The sequence below is a fragment of the Triturus cristatus genome, chromosome 11 (assembly GCF_964204655.1).
Source record: "Triturus cristatus chromosome 11, aTriCri1.1, whole genome shotgun sequence".
Classification (NCBI taxonomy): Eukaryota; Metazoa; Chordata; class Amphibia; order Caudata; family Salamandridae; genus Triturus; species Triturus cristatus.
In genome coordinates, this window is record NC_140594.1 from 428,401,415 (window position 1) to 428,419,886 (window position 18,472).

The window sequence follows — 18,472 nt, forward strand, 5'->3', positions numbered from 1 at the left end:
TCAGAGGTTGGAACCTTACACTGTTATTCGTAAGGCTTACGTTTGGTATAAGAAGTTTGCCATCCATCTCTTTCATTTAGCAACTTTCAATGCTTTTGTTGTGTTCAAGGAGTGTTCTCCTGCATCAAAGTTGACTTTCGTTCAGTTTCAGCAATCTGTGATAGGCAGCCTTGTTGTTGTGGAACAGGCAAGTGTTCCTAGAGTTGGAGTGGTGGAGGATGTGGCTCGATTGAAAGATCGCCACTTTCCTGATTACATTCCTCCCACATCCTCAAAAGACTTTCCCACTAGGAGACGTAGAGTCTGTTGGCGAAGAGGTTCGCGGAAGGAGACTCGTATGTACTGCCCCGAGTGTCCTTCTAACCCTGGGCGGTGTGTCCCTGCTTGTTTTAGAGCGTACCACACGCAAAATAATTTTGGGGAGCATCCACGAGCGGTAAAGTGAACTGCCTGGTCTGTATCCTTTAAAAAATTTGATTCTGTTTCAAGGTTGGCATTAGTGCAATGTATTTAGTTTCAGATTTTGTGTTAGTAGATTTGAATCTATTTGCAATTGGTTTGTGTTTTTATTTTTGTCTAAAAAAAATCCTAAATGTGATGGCGGTGTGTGTAGGCTAGCACTTGGCTGGTGGTGTGCCTGGACTGGCGCTTGGCTGGCGGTGTGCGTGGACTGGCGCTTGGCTGGTGGTGTGCGTGGACTGGCGCTTGGCTGGCGGTGTGCGTGGACTGGAGCTGGTCACTACACACACTGCTAGCTGAGTGCCACTCTATGCAATCCATCAGCTTGTGTGGTTGCTGTGTCAGCAATGTGGGTGTGTGAAAGTGATGGGCCCTTGAATGGCGCTGTCTGCTGGTGTGAGTGTTGTAATGCGATGGGCCCACGGCTGGCGGTGTGAATGGTTTTGTATGTGTCACACGTATGAAAGGTGTATGAATGGCCTGTAAAGAGGTTGGTGCCTTGTCGTGGCTTTACAGCTCACGTGCTGTGAGTCAATGGTTCAGTTTCTCGCCCTTTCAGTTATTAACAGTGCATTTCATTTTTGTGAAATCACTTGCTAATACAATTGTATATACTGAACCATCACTCACCCTCATGCCAAATCCAACCAGTATGTGTCTGTGCTTGAGGATTAGATGGCTGTGCAGTAATATTTGTCTTTCTGAAGCAGGGTGTACCTTGTCCCTTTTTGAGAATGTTGTAATATGTTGTTTTTGTGCCTGGTGGTATGAATGGTCTTGAGTGTATTGATCCAGCGGTAATTACCTGGTAATTTCCCTATTCGAAACCACATCACCCATGGTTTACCGCTGTAAAGGGTGAAAAATGATGGATCTTTTGATGACCGTGTTTCACCAAACAGGAGATTTTACATATATATATAAAGATTAAATGCAAACAATATTAGAGGCAATAATGAGAGTGGTGAGTTATTTTAAAAGGGTTTTATTTAAGTCAAAAGATAAGGTTCTCTGACTCTTTATTCATTAGTCACATATCAATCAGGTTACAGAATTGAAAAATAGGAAAAATAGCATTAATACAGAACATATTACAGTCTGCATATAAGCATCACATATAGGAAGAGAAATGTGGCACAAATTGTCAGTCAAAACTCTTAAAGAGTTTCTAAGAAAAAGAGTAAGTCTTACAAGATTAATCAATAATTAATAATGGCAAAAATATCCCATAAAAAGAAATAAATGCAGTTTAGCACCTAAAATCTAAATCTGTTCTGATCCTTTCAGCTCTTTCCCTCTGCCTCTGCTTCGCTGTGCTAGTCTGTGTCTCTGTCTCAAGCAGCACCATAGCCCCCACTGAATGCAGCCCCTCCCTGTCTCTGTGTCCAGCACAATGAAAAAAAAAGAGAGAGGCAAAAAGCAAGGCAAAAAGGCACTCCTCCCAATTGTAAACCATATTTCAAGTAAAAGTTCACGTGCTCAGTCCTCATAGCTGGTCCAATCAGAACTTCAAGACACATCATCTCCCCATGGGCTGACTGGATAAGTCATTAATCAGGCTTGTTCCTGTTCAAATATCAGTCTTGTGATTTATGAAAAAAAAGTGTGTTCTTCTCTCCACGTTTAAACAGGCTACAAAAATATGCAACATTTTGAAGGTCGGAGGAAGCTGTAGGCAGGATTTTTTTATCAGGGCCCTTTTATTGAAAGTTGCTAGGGAAAGAGGAGCACATTCCAAACTGATGTTTCAGTTTAGTCCACTAAAGCAAACTAAACTCACGTGGTTTTCTACACTGTGAAACACAATTCAGCACATTTCTACTCTTGCAAAAATACATGATGCCATTTTAAAAGTACAAATACATTTTCTAAATTAATGTGCATTCTTTAGTGAGATTACATATGGATTAATCACATATAAGCATGGCGGTTCAACTAATTAAGCATGTTTTCACATGAAAGCACCTCCAAACTGAAGCATTATGATCAGGCCCTATGCTTTGATCTTGCTTGCGCCACAATCTGCGTGCCATTTTAAAACTCATGTCTGCAGCTTTTTGTCATATAATAATGCATACATTTTATAGGTGAAATCTAAGCTCCATCAATTCACCATTTTGATAAATATCAAATCATTGTACCTCAGATGATTTCGAAATTTATCACACCAATTTAATTTCACATGTTATATTTGTTTTAAAAAAAAAACATATTTAGTTGAGTCAAATATATGTTTTTCTCTACCTAAAATATTACTACTCATCTTTAGTACACAGGTGTCTAAAAGAAAACCCTACTAAATTAGTATGTTCTTTATCACTGGTTATTACAAAAGCTGAGCATATAACAATGTTACCTCTATTTTTAAGGCCACACAAATTTGGTCTGTAAGCAGATCATATATGGCCAAGCTCAAATGTTGCTGTGCAGATTTCTGTAAGTAGCTTCTTGGAACAGTTTGACAGTTCTCATTTATTTGTTTCAGCAAATTTTGGTTCCTTGTCACCTGCTTGTCTTCAGGGTGGCTCAAACAGTGTGGCATCCTGTACTTTTTCCATGCATTTTGACCACTCAGGTGCTGAAAAACTCTGACAGAGCACCATCAATTCCGTGCACTTTTCCAATCCAAGCCTTTCACTTTTATTTTCACTTTGATCAGATTCAGATGTTTCAGCTATGGGTGCAAATGATTTTTCAAGGGACCACTGCAAACGTTTTGGATTCCCTTTCAGCCAGCTTTTTCCTACCTCCACTCGTAGGCCCACAGCACTTATTTCTTCTTCAGAGGCTGCATCTGACTCTTTCACCCTTTGGATACTGCTTTCATCTGAGTCAGTTTCCACTTTTTGCTTTTCCAGTGCCACCTCAATTTTTCTAGTGCTGCTTCAAACTCTGTGTGTTCCCTTACAGCTTGACTTAACCTCTTCTGTGGACTTTTGACCACTGCTGGCATCTTTCCTTGAAGAGGAGCTGTTTTATCAGGGGGACACAGGACCATACATGTGTGAGAGACATGCACCCAATTTGGAAGGCCACCACATTTCACAACAGTCTTTGCCAGGATCATTTGGAACAGGCCTTTCCATTTCACAGCATCTCTCAGATCAAAGTTTTGACACCATTCATTATGTAGATCTTGTGTAGCAGCTGCAATCTGGTGAGAAACTGCACGCTCCACATCAGTCAGACCTTCACAGCAATGGCTAGTCTTTTAATTAGTCGTTTTCACATGTGCATTTGCATGTAAATACTCAAGCAACTTTGGTGATGCTGAAACACAGTCTTTTGCAAAGTGTAACTCTGTGCTGCCTTTGTGTTGCTTTATTATGCTTGAAACTTCAGGCAGATAGCTACAATCCACTTCTTGTCCAGTCTGTGGTTTTGCACTAATCATCTTTGAGACCTCATTATGATCTGATTTCAGAGAAACTGGCAATCTATACATGGGCATCAGCTTTTGCAATAACACATTTGAGACTAACAGGATACAATATTGTGCAATTGAATTAGCATTTCTCTTTCCCAGGACAACAGTGACTCTCAATTGAGAAATTATATTGCATGTTATGGTAATGGCAATCAATCTCAAATTTTGGGCTGAGGTAACTGCTGACAGCCATGAAACTTTGACAACATAATGTATAGGAAGCACAGCATGTGCTGCTCTTAATGTGTCATTGTTACCTTTCAAATATGGTCCATCTACAAAATGGTTGGGCTAATTCAGACATTCATCATTAAAGTCTAACTTTCGTTTCAGGCAGAAATTCATGACATTTAAACATTTAGGTTCAATGTGATCACAAACAATTTCATTTGCTAGCAGTGAGCTTAATACATTTGAATTTAGAAATTTCTTGGTCACAGTATTTTCCCAAAATAACTCCACAAAGGAAGCAACCATTACAATAATTGGAAATGCCATTATTATGAACTCACTCTTTTTATGATTGACATCTACCACAGCTACTAAATTAGGCATTTCTGTGACGTTGGGGTCAAGGGTCATTGGGAAATACGTCACAGACCTTTGAACAAATTCATGTTTTTGAACAGGCACTGAGAGAGCGCAGCCCTCCCTCTCACATCACATCGGTGTATTTTCTTTTAAATAAACTTGCATTCCTAGTGCGGGGCGCGACACCTTTTCACTTTCAACTCTAGGAATGTTTTTGTGCAATTGTTGTCCAATGGAAGCGGATCAGACACATCCTTGTGTGTCAGCCTCAGTAAAGGCTTAGCCTGTAGGGAAAGGTTTAGCAACCACTCACTACAGCAGCTAACCATTCCCAAAAACTTCCTGACTTCTTTCTGAATTTGAGGTGGATTCATCTGGTAAATTATTTCCACTCTCTCTGGTGACACCTTTCTACCTCCCTTTCCAATTATGTGTCCCAGCCATTCATTTTCTTTCTGACAGTACTCCTCACTAGCTTCATGCAATGGCACTGTGACATGAACTTGGCAAAAATCAATAAGAGTAAGCCATTCTTCAGCACATGGAATGTGAAAAAATATATTGGCTGGATTCGGTACCACAGGACAACATGGAAAAATGATGCTATCAATCTCCTGCTCTAATCTGTTCTTTTCATTTAGTTTCTGCGAACCTGTGATCAGAAAGTTACATAAACTTCCAATCAATTCCATCAAAAATCCTTTTATTGGTAAAATTCCAGCAACTGATGCTGTTCTTGAATACATGTCACCTAATTCTAATTTGAATAAGACATGCTCTGCACATTTTAATCTGACATCCTTCTCTGTAAACGCTCTTATTTCTGTTTTTATTATTGCTTTCAAATCAGAAGGTAATTTTTCAACTGTCTTTTCTGAAAACAATGCTACAGCTGTCTCTTGTTGGGCCATTTTAAAATGTACATCCTCATCATTTTTCTGTCAAGCCGTGTTTCTGGAAATAATTCACATTTGCTCTGGATAACTTATTTAAATTACTTGTAGCATTTTCCATATTTTGTGGGACAATTTGGGCTTGAAAAATTCCTGCCATTAGTACCTGTTTCTGAACTGACATTTGCATTTGCTTAGCTGGCACCTCTTGCACCTGCATTTCTTTTTGCACATTTCCTACTGCTGCATCTTGTTTAAATTTAAATTTCTTCTTCCAGTGCTCAAATCTGTCAGTAATATGGCAAAAGGACACTTTTTCCAGCAGTACAACATCCATACCTGAATTTGCACAAACCAAAACACCTTTATTTCCATCCTGTGGAACACCAAATCTTTCTTGAGCACTTTTTACCTCTGCTTGTGAAACATCACCCTGTACCACAATTGTATTCTCTGCAAACAGCTTATTCTGAAAACTTTTCTATGTAAACCTTTTCTGTACCATCATAGGTTTTTCTTCAAACTCTTTTGGCTTCATTCCCTGTCCAGCACAATAGTAACCTTCATCCTTCAGGTGCCATTCTATCAGCTTTTGCTGTATGTGCACACTGATCTGATCAGAAAATATTAAACCAATAACCAACTGAGTCACAAAAAATCTTATGCTAGTGGCATCAGGACATACTCTACCACTGTTTTGCTGAATCATTAAACACACACTTTCACAAAACTCATGAACCAATTTTAGCTCCTGTTTTGTTCTTTTCATCTGTACCCAATTAACATATTTTCATGGCACTCTGCCCTTCAGAAAAGTAATCACTGCTTCCTTTTTCTCAAAAAATGATGGTGCATTCATGCAAACATTTTTCACTGTCTCCTCACCTGGCCTTTGCATCGCAACTTTAGATTTAAACCATAATTCAGTTTGCATGGCAGTGTCAAAAATCATTTCCAAATTAATACACAACTGCTTTAAAGTTTCGATAAATCCATCAACTTGTGGGTACCACAGCATAAGTTTGTCTCTCAGTTTCGGGAATGTATTCAGAAATTCTGCAAGTTCACTTTTGTTCCGTGGCACATGAACATGCACTTCTCCCACCCTTTTTCTCAATGAGCAAGCAAAAGCTTCTCCCTCATTCTGCTTATTATTTTCCTCAACTAAATCTGGTGGTTTCTTTTTCTTATCCAGTTTCCTTGCTAGGTCTGGTGATTTCTTTTACTTCTCATGTTTTCTTGTGCACTTGTCTCCTAATTTCTCAAACCCATTGCATTTAAAAATATATTTCGTTTCTGCAATGTGCAATTGCATTCCTGAAGAACACATTGTCTCATTTGGCTCTTCATTCATGTGTACCCTGAAACTTTTCTGAAATGCAAAACTTCCTGAAACAATTTCATATTTTTGAGCTAAATCGGTCAGTCTACCATGTGTAGTTACTGCACATGTATTAATTTCTTTACTCAGGGAAATTAATTATTTTTCTTGACACTGGTTCATATTTTCATGATTTAATTGCAAGGACTGTTAATTTCTCCATGCTCAAATGTTGAATTTAAAACACATAGGTGGTGATTCCGATCCATTAAAAAAATTCACCGTCCGACTCGTATCCGTACTTTTTCACGTACGAATCGTACAAGTACCGTACAAACGGCCAAGTACAATTCGGACGTGAAAAATACCTACGAATAGCGTCGGGAAATTTCTACGAGAGGGAGTCGGAATTTTTCACGTCCGAATGGCCTCGTGAAAAGTGTACGAGGGGGAGCCGGACATTTTTACGTGCAAATCGTAAAACAAAAGTCCGAGCGCGCAAGTACGATTCGTACCGCCCGTCCAAATACACAACCGCATGTAAAAGGCCCCGTACGGAGCCAACGCTGTAGCACACATGTACACGGGTAAACTTGTGCCCGTGTACGAGCAGTACAGCCCCCCACCCCCCAATATGTCAGCACCGTACACCCCCCTGTCCGCACTGTACACCAGGCCCGCACCTGTACGCGCCGTACCCCCCCTCAGTACGCGCCGTACCTCCGCATGTACGCGCCATACCCCCATGTACGCGGGTACTCCAGGCCCGCACCTGTACGTGCCGTACCCCCCCAGTATGCGCCGTACCCCCGTATGTACGCGCTGTACCCCCCCCATGTACGCGGCTACTCCAGGCCCGCACCTGTACGCGCCGTACCCCCGCATGTACGCGCCGTACCCCCCATGTACGCGCCGTACCCCAGGCCCGCACCTGTACGTGCCGTACCCCCACCACCCCAGGCCCACACCTGTACGCACCGTACCCCCACCGCCCTAGGCCCGCACATGTACGCGCCGTACCCCGACTGCCCTAGGCCCGCACCTGTACGCGCCGTACCCCCGCATGATCGCGCCGTACCCCCCATGTACGCGGGTACCCCAGGGCCGCACCTTTATGCGCCGTACCCCCACCGCCCCAGGCCCGCACCTGTACGTGCCGTACCCCCACAGCCCTAGGCCCGCACCTCTACGCGCCGTACCCCCGCATGTACGCGCCGTACCCCCACCGCATGTACGCGCAGCACCCCAAACCCGTACCCCAGCACCCTCACCCAGCATCGCGTATGTATGGACCGTACCTACGCGAAAAATAATCGTCCAGGACTCTGTAAAACAGCACAAGGAGGGTCAATTCGACTCGCACAACACCACAAAACACGTCTACATGACAAAATACATCTCAAAGACTGACCTGGCACATCCAAACAGGCAAACAGAGGCCCAAACTCACAACCACCTCTTATAACATACCCACCAAAATTCAAACACAGCCACACCCAAAAATGGACCAATAAAAATGGCCCACACACACAACCCGTGAGCCTTTGCAACAGACCCACTGCTGCCAGACCCCACACACAAACAACTGCACCTTACTGAGCCCTTAACTACACCTCAACTCACACACCTTCACACAACCTCCTTCACAAACACCCCCACTCATATTCACACACACACCGTCACATTCATACCCACACACCCACAACCATCCACACCTACACCCCACACCATGCCCACAGACATGAATCCAAAGTTCACAACGGCGGAGCTGGAGCTCCTTGTCAACGAAGTCCTCAGAGTCGAGACACAGCTGTTTGGAACATTGGTCAGACAGACCAGCATATCCCAAAAAACCAGCCTGTGGCAGAGGATCGTCGATAAGGTGAATGCTGTTGCGCCCATCCGAAGGACCAGGCATGAATGCCAAGCCAGGTGGTACGATCTGCGCAGGACAGTCAAGAGGAAGATGAATGAGGAATACGCCCAGAGTCACATCACTGGAGGCGGGCTGCCCCGCAGACCCGTACTCTACCATCCCTGGGAGGAGAAGGTGATGGCCACGCTTCCGCCGGTGGGAGTACACGGAGTCCAAGGAGTCGCAGAGCCTGATGAGTACACAAACAACTCACGTAACATGGGGGGAATGCCATCCACACCACGAATTCACTAAATGCACGCTACTTCCCCCAAGCCCTCACCGCACACAACCACACTCAAAAACCACGCTCATGCCACCAACGTCTCCATGCACCATTCACAAATCAAGCCAATGCCATGTCTCAGGCTACACCAACCACAAACCCAAGACTGGATGTCCGGGAGGCTGGGAGGGTGGGCCTCACACAACACATTGTGAAAATGAGAAGCAGACACCAATGCCCTCAGCCCATATGGCATAGGTACATACCCATGCACAATGCACAGGGACTGGCAAAGTACTGACAAAGTAGCTGACGCTTGGCCCTGCTGTATGCAGCACAAGGCCTTCCTGGGACCACTGTACACTCAAACACCAACTCCACAAGCACAGGTAACTAGCACAGGAACTCACACTCACTGTCATGCCAGCATTCACCATGAGGGAACAGACACATCACCTGGGAGACCCAATGACAAATCACACTACACCCAACAGCAGGCCTGGTCACACACACCCCCCTTACACAAGCACACACCCCCAGGGCAGGCAACGGATTTACACACTCTCACAATGGACATGTGACACAAGACCAATCCATAGCCAAATAAGCATCCTAGCCTACTTTCTACAGGTCAAACACTCAGGAGAACATCTCAATCTGTCCCCCGCAACATACCCATCCCCAAGTGGACATTGAGAGGAATGCTAGGCACATCCAACTACCTGGAGGAACTGTGACAACATGAATATGTATGAAACATGGATGTCGCATGAAACAGCATTAACATTGTCTCTCTCTCACACACAAGGCAACGTCGTTGAACTCCCCCCAACACTGGGGGGGAACAATCACAGTCCCCGGCTCGGCATGAAGATGACCCCACCGGCAGCGATGACTCTCACCACTCCGTAGATGACCCCGACCAACCTGGCCCCTCTGGTGCCCAAGCCCCTGCAGCACCTGCGTCAGGTACATCTGTGCCAACCACCACCCCCATTCCTGCCACATCCCAGGAGACACCCAGGAGCCCTGCTCGCACTGAACAACAGAGCCAGTCTGACCAGGAGGGACAAGGTTCTCCGGGCACCCAGGAGGAGGCAGGCAACCCTGCAAATGCCATCCCTCAGGGGTCCCGTAGACCCGATGTGCCAACAACGGCAGGCCAGGCTCAAGTGGGCAGGGGTGGTGGGAGTGGAGGCAGGCGAAGGCACGAACCTGACCAGCCAGCTGAGGTAACCGCTATGTCCCACATACGCCACATCCTGGACACATACCGGCGTGACACCAGGGGCATCAGCCAGGTAGTGTCAAGACTCACAGAGATGCAGGGGACCCTCAACGAGATCAAGAACATGCAGGCCGAGCAACATGCCAGTCAACAACAACACCAAGGACAGATGGAGGCAAGACAGGCTGAGCTCCTGGCGGTGCAAAGGGACATTAGCCATTCACTCCGTCGGATTGCCGACAACATGGGCAACCCTCCCTGTGACAGCGGGCACAGACCAGCACCAGCCACAGGGAGGGAGGAGGAGGAGGAGGATTCATCTAACGGAGCGTCCCAAACATCGTCAAGGCCTGCATCTGAGGGTCCCCGGAGGAAGGTGGGTCGTCCACGGAAAAGACCGTGAGAGTCAGCGGACCATCAACATCTCCCAGGTCACCTGGCCTGGCACCTGGCCCTCTGGCGCAACAGCAGCACCTCATCCAATGACATTCTCTGCCACATGGACTTGCTGGTCACAGTCTGACCAATGATGACCAACACTGTGCTCTGGACTCTGATGACTTCCAATGCCAAGGATACCATCTCCCCCTGTGAACTTTGGATTCTATTCCACCGGTAGAGCACCTAATTTCACCTACCAAAACGCGTACCCCGCCGCAAATAAAAATAATATTTGGTTCATGAGACATTGCTGTCATGTAGCTTAATTCCACAACATATGTGTGTGTACATGTCAAACTATGCCTGAGTGTTGAACTAACTCCAGCCAGCCATACCCTGGGATCTGAGTCTGGTACAGGACACACATGGTCACAAGGTATCATTCAAAGCAGGCATGGAGCAGAACCCTCACCTGTGATGGCCACAAGCTGCTGTGGGGGGGCTTGCAACACTGTGCGAACAGACCTATTTGGAAGATTATCATTAAGGCGTAGAGGTCATGGCTCATGTGGTGGTTCCCTGGGAGGGAGTCCCAGGTATGTGTGGGCAGGTGGGAGAACTATGTCCTGCATGCTGGAGTACGGTGGATGTGAAGAATGGTGACCAGGGCAAGGTCGGATGCACGGAGATGGCCCAACGGGGTTTCGTATGACAAGATGTACAAGGTCGGTTTTGTGTCGGGGTTGTGGACTGTCTCCTGAGTGTGGGTGGGGAGTTTTGAGGTCATCCTGCAGCAGACAGTGATCCATTGCAGCCATCTATGGTGGACGGTGATGTGGCTGGGGTGCAGGATGTTGAAGCTGAGGTGTGCAGATGCACCCTGGATGTGGACAAGTTTCCTGGGAGTTTGCCTGTATGTGCTCTGTAGAGGGCAGGGCAGTATTTGACACGGATGTTGTCGTGGTCATGGGGGATGGTCTGTCTTTCCTTGGAGTGGATCCATCTGTGGATCATGTGCATAATGCAGAGGGCCTTGCAGCATGAGGTACAGATGCTGTGAACTGACATGGCAAATGTGTGCGAGCAATACATCATGCACACCCTCTTGTGTGTGTGGCCACTGGGTGCTTGTGCAGGGTTCTTGCGGGTGGGACACAAGCACTTGACCCAGCTGTAAGGGGACAATCCTCAGATGATCACCTCAGTCCTGTACAAGTCCAGCCTCAGGTAGCTCATGTACAGCCATTCATCAATGGATCTCATGCATTCAGGAATAATGGAACTGGCAATGTCTGCGTCTTTGGTGAGGGTGAGGAGCACCTGGCTGTCAATGGTATTTGAGCTGATGAGGTGCTGTGTGCATGTGATGGTGGAGAGGGGGGTCCTGAACACATTGTAGATTGACACGCTGAGAGATGATACCTGTGCCATGTGCCAGACGACCACACCATACTACATGCAGAAGCCTTGAGTCCCACTCCCATGGCCTTGCTGGGGTACAGAGCCGGTGGGGAGTAGGAGGGACATGACCTGGTTGGTGTGACAAGGTCTGGAAGGTGTGGCAACGCTGTGTAGGCAGTTGGAGTTGCACACTCAGCATGCAAACCTGTTGTGTGTGCGCTTAGGGTATGTCTGACAGCAGGCGGTAGATTTGCGGATGGACATTGCTTTGAGTGTGGCTGCTACATCAGACTGTAGTGTCATGTGGGTTATGCAAGGACATGAGGGTCGTGCAATGTGCACGTTGCATGTGCTGATGGTCCAGCCTTTGCCACCACGTGGCGCCAACTGTGGCATAGACAAGCTGAGGACAGCCAAATGAATGGGTGGAGGGAGGAAGTGAGGAGCATCTTTGAGGCATGTGTGTTGCCAAATCAGGATACTCTGTGGGCCCTTGCTGCAGGGTCCGCAGCAGCAGGCGGCATGTCCTTGAAAATATTCCACAATTTGCACACAAAGACTAGGATGTCAGAAGGACAACTGCAACAGGCGTGTGTAAAGGAAGGAGTGTCCATTTTCACATGGCACAGCCAGAGACAATGCATGATCAAACACCAAAGATGAATGACACCGGATCAGGGAACTGAAGGCCAAGCTGCGCACAGGAGACACACCCTCAGCAGGTGTTGATGGCCCATTGTGTGGACCAACATGCCAAAATACATACACAACCATGGACTTCATACACAATAGGGATCATTATCCATGAGGAACTGCATGCATGTTGCTAAACTACACATGGACTCCTATGCACAATCTTTCACAACTATGCCAGAGATACTGCATGCAAAGTGGCAAGAGACCAGCATTGACAGAGATGAGGCACCTTGGAGTGTGAGGAACACCTTTATTACTCAGGCTCACACTAAGGGAAATGCATCCTTTTGAACAGATTCACAGGTCATTCCTCTGACCATGTGGGACCTACAATGGACACCCCCTGCAACACACAGATGTGTAAAATCCTACTGGGCTGGCACACAAGTGAAGTGGGTGAGCCAAACACCCCTTGCTCCACATGGAGAGTCTGCAATTCACCATTGAGCCTCTTATGGGGACGTCCCACACTATGTCCACCATCGGCATCCCGTATGTGCCTGAGGGACGTTTTACACACATTGATGCCTTCATCACATTCCACAAAACATTCCAGATGACTGTCAGGCAGGGTGAATATCAAGTCATGGGAGCCATGCCACATGTCATGTGCCCCATGGTGAGTCGACAGGTATGCATGGTAACACAACATGCACAGGAGCAGTCCCAACATAAAACAAACAAGTACCACCCACAAAATGCCTTGCTGCACTCCTTACCCAAAATGACTTTTCACCATGTCCGTGCATGGAACGCTGATTCAGCACACGTTGCAATACTCATGAGGAATAGCTGGAGGCCAACAATAACACGAGCAGACGACAGGCGCAAGACACTGTGGATGACAGACACACCACAAGTCAGCAAAGAGCTAGTTATCGGCAGACATGGACATGTACTCTACAGGAATGATGTTGTCACCATGCTAATTTAACAAATTAGTGTCCCAGCTAAAATGTGTGGAATTACATCATCACTTCAATGACACATCAGAACACACCTCCAAGTCACTTAGCACACAGTCAGCTGGACACACACATTGCAACACATGCCACACAAGGCTCAAAGCGTGCACACTCAGACACAGGGACTCACCATTATGAGAAGAAGTTGCGGATGAGCTGACTCCGGATGTCCTCCTCCTCCTCCTCCTCCTCACTTTCCTCGTGCCCAAGCCCTTCATCCTCCACGGGTGGATGTTCCTGCTCATCGGGATCCAGGATGAGTGGCACTGCCTTCTCAACTGCCATGTTGTGCAGCATGCAGCACACAAGGAAGATTTTGCAGACTTTCACCGGGGCATATGGGAGGGACCCGCCGGTCTTGTGGAGGCACCGGAATCGGCTCTTCAGGAGGCCAAAAGTCCTCTCAATCAGCGCCTGGTCTGCCCATGGGCTTCGTTGTAATGGTGTTCTGCGGCTGTTCTGGGATTGCGGAGAGGCGTCATCAGCCATGGCATGTTGGGATAGCCAGAGTCCCCTACATGGAAACCTCATGTGAAGAAGTGGGTCAGGAGATGCCCACAAGATACAAAGATACCTCTAAACAGAGGACAAACAGAGTATACCCACCAACAAGACATGCTCGTTCGTCGTGCAGCCGCAGCATCATTTCTGGCACCCTGCTACGCCTCATGATGTAGGCATCGTGTGCTGACCCTGGAAAACGGGCACAGACATGGGAAATCCACATGTTAGGTAGACACACCACAAGGGCATTAATAGAGTGATAATGTTTGTGGTTCCGAAAGGCTACCTCCTGTGCCTGTGGTGGTACCAAAGCCACATGTGTCCCATCAATGGCCCCAATTACATGAGGCATCCCTCCCAGGGCATAGAACTCACCCTTGACACCTGTCAACTGCTCACGAGTGGGAAAATGGATGAATTCATCCAGGTGCTCCAACATGGCTTCTAAAACATCATGCAGGACACGGCTGAACATTGTCTGGGACATGCCACCAACATCAGCTATGGTGAATTGAAAGGTACCGGTGGCAAATGAATTTAGGGCTGCCATCACCTTCATCTTGGGGGTCAGAGCAGTAGGATACCTGTGTCGCGGTTGGAGGTGTGGTTCCACCCGGGTGGTCAAGCGCTCAATCAACTCTTGCGAGAAGCGGTATCTTCGGATGCAGTCATGTTCACGCATGGCACCCAGGTCTGGCATTGGTCGGGGGAGAGGCGGTGCCCTGCAGAGATTTGGAAGGAATAACGATGAGCGAGTACATCACAACAACAATGTCAATGAAATGAGCACATGTTCAACAGCTAATACATATCTGCTAAATACAGAGTCTGGTCTGTGCAATACATCCAGCACACGTATGCCAGCAAGGTGATACTCCTACGAAGAGCCAGCTACAATAGTTTATTTGCAATGTCGACGTGACATGCCATGAAACGAGCTGTGTGCCAGTGTAAGTGAACAGCCAGACACATTACAGGAGTGACAGACATACACATATCTGCATTAGAAGGATGTAATCTCATACAGACAGTAGGCGGGAAGCTAGACGCACAGGTCAGATGTCATTTAAAAAGGGCAGATCACACACCTTTCCATGAAGGGGTACATGTCAAATGCTGATAACCCAGACATTGAGACAACGCAGATATGTCCTCAGGTCGCAATACCATGTTCTATGCATGCAGACACATGTCACGTGGTATTGCACATGTGGCATGGTGTGCGTAATTGTGTGCCATGTACATATGCACACAGACACATGTTGGATGCTGCAACAGCAGATGGAGTTGATGGAACACCAACTGCAAGCTCATGGGAACACATGACACACACATGACATAGTCACATCGTGGCACGCTGGTAGTCACATGTCAGGTGAAAGTATCCGTGTACCTGCCATCAGGGGACAGTTGCGGGTGTTGGTGACTGTGGCATACCAGTGATGCAGTGCTTGACACGTTTGTACTACATGCACACATGTGCAAAGTGTGAAGGGGAAGTGTGCCACGTAGTGCCCCATCACACATGACATGTGTAAACAGCTCATCACACATCTATTGTGCCACAACATGAGGAGACATGTGCCACATCACTGCCTGACACACCTAGGCCCTGCACATGAAGGACTGCACTGACAATGACTTGATGTACAGCCTTGTGCGAGTCTGACACCTCCATTCCTTTCGTGTGCGCCTCCTATCACCAGTGTAAGCTGTGAAACGCAGTACACACGCTCTGAGGCCGTGTGTACGGGCCGTACACACGCGTGTACAGCCTGTACACGCGTGAGTACGGCCCCTATCACTATGGCCTATGGTAACACAACTATAGTGATAGGGGCCATACTCACGTGTGTACAGCCCGTACACGTGCGTGTATGGCCCATACTCACGCGTGTACGGCCCGTACACGCGTGAGTACGGCCCCTATCACTATAGTTGTGTTACCGTAGGCCATAGTGATAGGGGCCGTACTCACACATGCACGCCCCGTACACGCGTGAGTACGGGCCGTATCACTGTAGTGATGGTGCCCTAGGGGTACGTGTGAAACGCGCCGTACCTGTGTGGGGATTTAAAAATTACAATGGGGACACATGAGGGACAAGTATTAGGGCATAAATGCATGCTGGTTGTCATGGATACCGAGTTTCAAGTTCCAAACTTTACATCATGTGGTCTGGAAAAAGCAGTTGGCCACATTATACATTGTTGCAAAGTGGTTGTTGACTTGACATGATGCTGCAAATTCGAAAGATGCTAAGGCTGTCACTGGTGTATGTTTAAAGGGATTGGAGGAAATGTAGGATGCAAATGAGTCTGACCAATCACTCTGTACTCGTGTAAATGAAATAGGCCAGCAATGCAGATATAAGGCAGGCAGAACCCATGAGAGGGCACTTGCCTGCACAACATGTCAGTCGATACCACTGCTGCTGTATTGTCTCCCTCTGGCACCATGTCAAGGACTGTGGAGAGGGCCCAGCCGTTCACCCAGGAGGAGCATAAGGCCCTGCTGGATGTGATCCTCCCACGGTACCCCATGCTGTATGGTCGACCAGGGGAGCAGGTGAGTGCTGACTCCACTACCTTTGCCTGTGCACCTTTTTTGTGTCTGTCACTTCTAGCATTGTGTCCAGGTGTGACAGACATGCAATGTTGTTTAGAGTGGGTCCCGGGGGGGGGGAGGGGGGGGATGGCTTATGTCTCTCATGCATGGCTTGATGTAGTTCATGTGTGCACTCCTCACTTGCATTGTGCTTACTGTGACATTCACTGCATAGTGCATGGCACATTCAGCCAGGCTAATCCTCTTGGGCATTCTTGTTCTATTGTCCTGCAGTGATTCAGTGGTCACCCCGGTGTGACAGGTGACTGCACCCACAGATGTGTGTGAGTTGAGTGGAGCTGTGGTGAGAGTGGTGAGAGTGTCCAAATGATGTGTACGCCCCCTGGACATTGAGGTGTGTGAATGTTCCTTGTCATGTGGATGAGTGTCTATGTGGAGTGTTGTACCACAGCTGCATGGAGGAGGCAACTGCTCGACCCATCTGATGTGAGAAGGAAGCCGTGCTGTGTGTCTGACTTGCTGAGCTAGCCCCACACCTGTGACACCCCCCTGGCAAGTGGCACATGTGCAGAGTGAGCTTTATATCCGCTGTTGACAATGGCAGGTGATTGATCTGTGCCTGTGTGTGTCTGTGTACTCTGCTGCGGTTTCGTCAGTGGCCTGGGGCATGTGACTGCTTTGCGGTGCTGGCCATCAGCCTTGTGTTGCTTGGGATGCACAGTGTGTGCCATGATCAGGAATTGGTTCGCACCCCTCATGCCACCTGTGTACTTACTATGCCATGTAGTGCATTGGTGCGTCCACAGTGGCAAATGTCCCTATGACTAAGGTGCTATTACTTGCCAGCATACTATGCCCTGTTCAACAAATCAAAGATGTTAAAATGTGTGTCTCTGTGACATGGTGCAGGTGTAGTGATGTTGTCCCACTTAGTCATCCTCACAGGTAACCGCCTACCATTAGGGGAAGATCTGGAAGGAGGCCGTCAAGGCCGTTCAATTGGTGGAGGGTCGCAGTCGGCGCCTGCCACAAGTGAGGAAGAGATGGCAGGACATCCGGTGCTGGACCCGGAGGATCGCCCGGGTCATGCTGAAGGAGGAGGCTCCTCGCAAGCATGGCGGGCGCCGGCGCCTGACCCACCAAATGAAGCGTGTCCTGGCGGTGGTCTTCCCTGACCTGGATAGGCGGATACAGGAGTTACAGCAGCAGGAAGGGCGTAGGTACATGTGTGTTTGTTGTGTGTGGTCAGCTTTTGTTGCTGCTCAGTCGCCTGGAGACACTGCCAGGGTATATATGTGCAGTGCATATCCTGTTCCCCCAAGTCAACCTGTGCTGTTCTTCCTCCCTTCCCCTCCTTGACATGTGTTACCTGGTCTGTGTGTTATCACTATTGCACATGGTCATCTAGGCTGCCAGTTCATCAAGGTGCACACTGCTTTCAGCATCATGTGTGGGGGTGGTCTGCCTGTGCCCTGTCCTGTTCAGTCATTTGGGGGTGCATATTTGTTGGCACTGATGCTGAGTCTCAACATGAGTGTGAGGTTTCTAAAGAACAGACTTGCAGCATGCATTACCAATGTTGTGGCCTCAGACATGATGTGCATGAGTGGAAGATATGCATAGTGCCGGGACGGTTGCTCCTGTTACAGTCAGCTCATTCCAGGACCATGGAGCAGTGTGCCCACTACAGTCCCCTGACACAGCCTGCCCTCCTATTCATGTGTGTCATCCAACTCTGTGCACATTCACTGTGGGTTCAGCATGCCCAGCCTCTGTGGCATTCTTCCCTGGCCTAGGTTGTATTTTTCACATGTGTGCTACATGTGTCCACTGGACAGGGATACACCAGTTTGCTTGTGCATACTCACACTGGGCAGTGCCTGTGTGGCTATTCACAACAATCTGTTGATGGTTGCTTGTGACAAATATGTTTTGCCAGCCCTACAAGGTGATGTT